At 43.8% G+C, this 7,500-nt stretch overlaps 1 protein-coding gene across 1 annotated transcript in view; it reads left to right on the top strand.

Moving 5' to 3' along the window:
* LOC137655763 (tRNA (adenine(37)-N6)-methyltransferase) overlaps positions 1-7,500 on the top strand; it is a 329,883-nt gene that overhangs the window by 241,809 nt on the left and 80,574 nt on the right. The gene's annotated exons all lie outside the window — the stretch shown is intronic.

Here is a 7,500-nt window from a genome sequence, read left to right as displayed (position 1 = left end):
TTGTGGTCAGTTTTATTATTATTATTATTATTATTGTTATTATTAATATAATTAATATTATTATTATTTTTATAGGTATTACTAGTTTAAGCTACAACCCTAGTTAGAAAAGCAGGATGCGATAAGCCCAAGAGCTCTAAAAGGGAAAAATAGCCCAGTAGGGAAAGGAAATAAGGAAGTAAACTGCGAGAGAAGTAATGAACAATTAACCTCAAATATTTTAATAAGGCCTTCAGCATTTGAATAGATTTTTTTTCTGACACTAAATACAAACTTTCGCTATTTACAGGGGTAATACTTTAGGCGAAGTTGGAAGACTAGCCATAAGACTTCTAGCAAGGTGTAACTACCCCACCAGTAACCATGCTCACACACACTCACACCTGTGTTGTCTCATCACTTTTGGCTCGGTGAGAGTAGATGGTCGTCTCTCTCCGCCCATTCGTTTTTTACTTCATGTTTTACTGTACTTATGTTTTTATGTACAGTATATTTAAACATTTATGTAATGATTATATATATATATATATATATATATATATATATATATATATATATATATATATATATATATATATATATATATTTGTATATGTTCTAATCCTTTTGTGCAAAATATGTAGAAGTATTTGTTCTATGCAGTGAGTTTAATGACCTTTTTAAGAGTATTATGACCGTCATAAATTGTAGGGCGCGATCACTGAACTCTGTTATAGGTGACGTGTGCCAAGTCTCATATGTGACGTATGGAAAGCCTATTGGTAACAGTATATTTCCATCAAAGTGGAGAAATCCACGAAATCTAACAATTCAGCATATTGACAGAGCAACATTCCATTTACTTACCTAGGGTTCAGCAGTACCTCTCGAGCTATCATAAGAACAAGTGGGTACTCATCTGAGTGTATCGGGCTGTGTAAAGTGTATTCACGAACCTTTTTGTAATACAGTAAAGTGAAAAAAAACCCATGTTCCGATGTATCATTAGCCAATGACATGGGACATATTTGGTGTCAGGTGTACAAATATGTCTGTTTGTGTATGCTGTGGGCAAAGTTGTTCTTTAAGCTGGTAAAATAAAGTTCAAGATGCCTAGATACGAGAGAACTAATATAGCAGACACTGCTGCTGCGGGAGATGAAAAGGAAGGACAGTTGGCTTTAGTGATGTCGATGAAGAATATAGATGAGAACAACGAATGCAGGACTTAGGAAATAGGTTAGATAACCTAGTCGAGTTAATAAACAGATTCTTAGTTGAACGAGAAGAAGAGCTGCGCGTAACCAGAGCATATCTGACGTACATGAATGAAGTTCAAAGCACGCAAGTGAAAGCACACATTGCACAGCCGAGGGAAGATACGCAAAATGCCATAGTTCAAAAATTGCCAGAACTCCAGGCAAGTGTTAGGCCTTTTGATGATTAGTGGCCCAACAAAGGGTTTCAATCATCCAAAGTGTTTTTGAGAGACTTAAGTTGCCCCATATGGGTGGTCAGAAAGAGAAAAAGCAATTCAAGTAATTAGGTTGCTGAATGATGCTCCGGCAATGGAGGTAATGTGTTGGCCACAAGACAGTTTAAAAAGTTACACTGAAATAAAACAACTCAAAAGGGCGAATCAGTCCTCAGTTTTGCAACTAGCATTTTTCAAGATTGTGATTCGTTTGCTACACGGAGTGCCAATCTCCCACAAGGTGATAAAAAAACAATTACCCCTAAATATATTCGCAGATTAGTAAACCCGTATTTATATGGTTATTTGTTCGATGACAATCGCTCGTTAGCAGACGTAGTGATGGCGATACAAAAAATGACTGAGAATAACTGCCCCGATTCCAAAAAGGTGGCAGCCATGAGAGGCACTCACTAACTCCCAAACCGGGAGAGGGAAGAACGTTGTCAGCAGGTGAGAAAAGTCTTCAGATGTTGGCAGTGTGGGGGAATTGGGCATCAACGAGTCGAGTGCCCCACCCAAGGATCCCCCACTTTTACACTTGTCAAGCTGACGGACATCTATCTCGAGAGTGCCCAGCAAAAAACTCCGAAGGCGGGTGGGCTGTGGCACACGCACACCACCCCCCACCCAACATCCTATAGAAAGGAAACAGAGGAAGGGGGAAAAGAAGGAAATCGATGCCCCCCCCCCCTGCATGACAACAGAAGCAGTCGAGCAAGCAGTGGTGCCCCCATCGGTACCCCCGACCTCACCTCCGCAGCACTAGGTACAGAAGTGGGGGGCAGCGGTATTGCAAGCAAGGTTGTTCGTACGTGCTCCACATATCCTAATGGACGCCTCAGAATGTTAGCAGTCAGGATTGACCTACCAGATAAGTCCATTCGAGCACTGATCGACATGGGAGCCAGCATTTCGCTTATTGAAAAAAGGAATCTCCTCAAACCCACTACAGTCTACGGCATCCATCATCCTCGACACGGTTTGAGGAAATAAACTACACGCAAGGCATACAATGATCGTCAACTTTAAGGTGGGATCTGTGAAGTTTACACATGATTTTTTATGTGTTGCCCACCTAGGGAATTCCAGGAGTCGAGGCTAGACTGGGGTTGGATTTTATAATGAGTAATGAAATATAAATTTTCGGGGAAAAAGATAGAGTAACAGTAAAAGCAAAATGGTGCATTTTGCCAGTAGAAAGTCATGAGAGAGTAAGTGCATGTGCTGAAAGGAGAGACAATTAATTAAGGTAACAGCTGTACCTGAAAAAGAAGAAGTATTGCCTCCCCAGACACTTACAAACATATCAGTGACCCTGTGTCAGCCTCTCCCAGAGGGAACCAAGGTCGTAGTTAAACCCCATGACAAATGGGCACACGTAGTCATAGAGGGCTTGTCAGAAATAAAAGAGAACATAGCTGATATAACGATGATTAATTTGTCAAATAAAAGAGTTGTGTTAGGAAGTGATTATGTGTGTGAAGTGGAGTTATATGAAATTGCTAACAATGGGATCCGGGGAGCCACAACTCCAGCCCGCGCAGACAAACGCACTCAGAACTCGATTATGCAAGCGCAAAAACTATGTGTGCCAGAATATCAACCTGTAGTTAGTAACATTGCTGATAATTATTCCGATGTAATTGCAATTGGAGACAAGCCACCTGGGATAATTGATCGATTTCCCTTTAACATTGAAACTGGGAAGGCGGAGCCGATCAGGTCAAGGCCTTATAAGGTACTCATTTATTTCCAGGGAGAGATAGAAAGGGAAATTAGTAAATCAAGGGAACAAGGTATAATTGAGGAGAGTGAATCTCCCTGGGCTTCTTCGATTTTAGCAGTTAGGAAGAAGGATGGCTCAGTAAGATTGTCTGTTGATTATAGGAAGTTGAGTGCAGTCACTAAGGATAATACATTTGCATTGCCCTCGATCGAAGAATCACTTGTGAAGGTACGGGATAGTAAATGTTTTACAACTATTTATTTAAAATCTGGATACTACCAAATATCCATTCAGGAAGACAATAAATTTAAAACGGCATTATAGTCAATGATCAACTATTTCAGTTGTATTTTCTTCCTTCCGGTGTTAAAAATGCTCCAAGTCATTTTTCTAGAGTAATGCTGGCAGTTTTGTCTCCCTTAATTGGCCATAATGTTCTTGTTTATTTAGATATCATAATTTCAGGGAAAATGGCCGAAGAACATAATAATATTCGTAAAGTTTTAGAAGCATTGCGACGTAATGGTAGGAAAATAAATTTGTCTAAGTGGAAATTTTCTGTAAACAGGTAGAATTTATAAGTCATATAATAACCCCAGAAGGTATCCAACCCTTCCCCAGTAAAGTAAAAGCTATTAGAGATTTCCAGAGGCCATGTACCCTTAAAGAAGTAGCAATGACTTACTCGCATATCCTAGATTTGATCGCCCGTTTTCAGTAACAACAGATGTGAGTAGCATTGCTATTGGTGGCATAATTTCTCGTCGAGATGATAAAGGTATAGAGTGACCCATTTGTTTTGCTTCCAGGGCATTAAAAGGAGCAGAAAAGAATTATAGTGCATTATATCGAGAGGTATTGGCTATTCTTTAGTTTCTAGAGAGGCATCGTTTCTTTTTATTAGGTCAGCTGATTGAGTTGCAAAGTGATCATCGCCCCTTACATGATTTATTTTATAAAGGTGACTTGACATCTAGACAAATGAGATGGATGGAAATATTGTTACAGTTTAATATAAAGGGTTTGACCACATAGAAGGTAAAGCTAAGAAGGTAGCTGATGCCCTTTTTAGAGGTACACTAATAGGAGTAACAACTAGGGCACGAAAGAAGAACGAAGAACCAACCCAAAATATTGGAGGCCCCATCAAAATAGAAAACGGGATGCAAATTCACGTGAGGAGCAATCAGAAAAAGAGATATGCGAGCGAGAGAGAGAGAGAGAGAGAGAGAGAGAGAGAGAGAGAGAGAGAGAGAGAGAGAGAGAGAGTGAGTTAGAGATGTTGAAGTTTGTGTGTGAGAGAGAGAGAGAGAGAGAGAGAGAGAGAGAGAGAGAGAGAGATGGAAATAGTGAACGTGAATGCGTGTGGGTGGCCGAGGACATGACTAGTGGTGTCCAGAATGAGTGCCCTGATGATGCAGGTGTGATTGACTTGGGAGGTTGATGAGTGCCATCTTTTCTTTCTTGCCAAGCGAAAGATGGCCAATATCACGTGGTTGATGTAGGGCGATCTCAAGCCCTGTCGGTTCAGACATCTCAATATCATTTCGATGTCCTAGACCAACTTGATGTGGGCTGATCTGTGAGGGGATAGCTTTTCCAACGTCAGGAGGACTGCCATGGCCTCCAGAATGTTGATGTGAAAAGTCTTGAACAGGGATGACCAGGTCCCTTGAACTTTCCTTTGATGTGAATGATCTCCCCATCCTTCCGTTGAGGCCTCTGTGTGGATGACTACCGACAGTTGAGGTGGCTGTAAGGGAATAGTCCTTGCTAGGCTCTTGACCTTCGACCACGGCCTCAGAAGCGATCGCAGTAAGGTCGGTGTCAGTCTCTGTTGACCTCTTCGAGCGTTTGATGCATATCTTCTCCAGACTCTTGACGCATCCTTTAGCACTGGGTCTGTTACTGCTGCAAACTGGAGAGAGCCCAGTACTGTTTCCTGTTGGCGTCTTGAAATCCTGTTAGATTTCAGTAGTCTCTAGACAGAACCCACGATCTCTCTCCTCCTCTCTGGTGAAATGGAGAGGCGGTGTGACTGCAAGTTCCAATGGATTCCCAACCATTGAAACTCTTGAGCTGGAGAGAGGCGAGACTTGTTGTAGTTGGTCTTGAAGCCCAGATGTTCCAGGAACTGGATCACCTTTGTGGCTGCCTGCAGACAAGCAGTCTTGGATGCTGCCCACACCAGCCAGTCGTCCAGGTATGCTGCTACCTGAATGCCTTCTAAGGGTAGCTGTTGTACGACTGTGTCCGCAAGTTTTCTGAATATCCTTGGAGCTATGTTTAGTCCAAAGGGCATGGCTGTGAAGACATACTTTGTCTTCTGTAGCTTGAATCCTTGGTAGGAGGAGAGGGGGCGGCTGACTGGAAGGTGCCAGTAAGCATCTGCCAGGTCTATTGAGACTGTGTACGCCCCTTTCGGTAACAGGGTCCTTATGGGTTGTAAGGTTAACATCCTGAACTTGTTCTTCTCGATGAACTAGTTGAGTGGAGACCAGTCTAGAATGACTGAGTTTGTCCGAGTCCTTCTTGGCAACACAAAACAGCCTTCCCTGGAATTTGATGGACTTTGCTTTCCTTATAACCTTTTTGTTCAAGAGTTCTAAGGTATATTCTTCCAATAAGGTGGTGGAGTATTGGAAGAATTGAGGAAATGAAGGTGGAGATCTTTTCCATTTCCATCCTAGTCCATTCTTGATTAGGCTGTTGGCCCAGGGATTGAAGGTCCAACGATCCCGAAAGTGGAGAAGTCTTCCTCCTACCTGGACCATCTCATTGCTTGAATGATCTGGAGGGTTTGCTCCTGACCACGTCCTCCTCTTCCTCTTGGGGGGTTTCTTGAGGAGCCTCGTCTAGACCCTCTACCTTTCGGGCGAAAGGTAGTGGTGTGCCTCTCAAAACTTGGGTTAAAGGCTGGTGACTGGGCTACCAGCTGTTGAGGCACCATCTGGAAAGTGGTTTGCAGCTGAGCAACCATTTGGGGCACCGTGGTCATGGTTACTTTAGGATGTTGCACAGGTTGAGTAGGCAGTCTTGGCTTCTTCGTCTTTCTCTTAGCCAACATGCCCCATTTTTGGAGAAGGTTCCTATTCTCTGTGGCGGCTTTGGTGACTACCTCTTGGACTGCTTCCTTTGGGAAGAGGTCCTTGCCCCAGATACAGGAAGTGATCAACTTCTTGGGCTCGTGTTTGACCGTTGCATTGGCAAACACAAACTCTCTGCAGGCCCTTCTGGCCTTCACAAAAGCGTACAAGTCCTTGACCAATGTAGCCATGTGCATCTTGGCTAGGACTGTATACATGTCTGGGGTGCTTGCAATGCCTGCACACATCTCCATGCAGTTTTGGAGGGACAGAGAGGCGGCTAGTCTCTCTTTTGTCTCCTGTTCTCTTCTCAGGAGAAAGTCCGACAGCTTTGGGAGGTTCTCATTGAACTGCTGTCCTGTAATGTCCGCGTCGAGCTTTGCGACCGAGAAGGTCATGTGGACCTCGTTCCAATCCTTCTCGCCCGTGGGCAATACCAGAGACAATGGCCTACACTCCTCTAGCATAGGACATGGTTTTCCTGCATCAACTGCCTTTAGCAGACTGTGGAGTGCTTCCGACGTGAAGGGGAAAGCTCTGGATGAAGGAGCAAGGAAAGAACGGTGCTTCTTGCTCAACGCAGAAAATCTAGAGTTTGTATAGCTTGCCTTCTTTAGTCTACTCATCAAGAGAGCCTGTGCCTTGTCGTGGTCAGAGACCATAACCTCCTTAGGTTCCGTCTCTTCCTTAGACGCTGGCTCATTCTTCAGCCGGATGAAACTCTCCGGGTAAGCCGAAAGGTTTGGCCAGAATTGAATATCGTTGAGGGGGATGGCCCCCATCTTCTCCGAGATGTAGAGTTTCCCATTCATCATGGGCATGAACTCTGTATACCTCCAGGGATTGGTTTCGGAGCATGGTGGCAGGTCAGAAACTTTGGGCCGCTTGTAGGATCCACGAGAAACAGTTACGCGGCTTGCTTCACTGAATTCCTTTTTCAAATCAAGCTGTTCCTTATGAAGAGTATCCACCAACTGCTGGATCTGGGCCATAATCGCTTGGCCCGTGGGGAACAGCGGGTCTGGTTGAGGGGTTGGAGCCGAAGAAGTTGACGGCACAGGCTGAAATGCTGACACAGACAGTAGAGGGTCTTCCGCTTCTGTCGATTCGAGATCTTCTTCCTCCTCAGGAAGGAGATCCTTTTCAGTGTCCAAGGACACTTCTGACATCCTTTCCTGATGGATGTTCATGCCTTGTAGAGCCTCGTTGATGTCGGCCTCTATTGCTAGTTG

Source organism: Palaemon carinicauda, chromosome 16 (assembly GCF_036898095.1).
Source record: "Palaemon carinicauda isolate YSFRI2023 chromosome 16, ASM3689809v2, whole genome shotgun sequence".
In the NCBI taxonomy this organism is placed as follows: Eukaryota; Metazoa; Arthropoda; class Malacostraca; order Decapoda; family Palaemonidae; genus Palaemon; species Palaemon carinicauda.
Note: the sequence above shows the minus strand (reverse complement) of the source record. Positions and strands in the feature narration are given on the sequence as shown.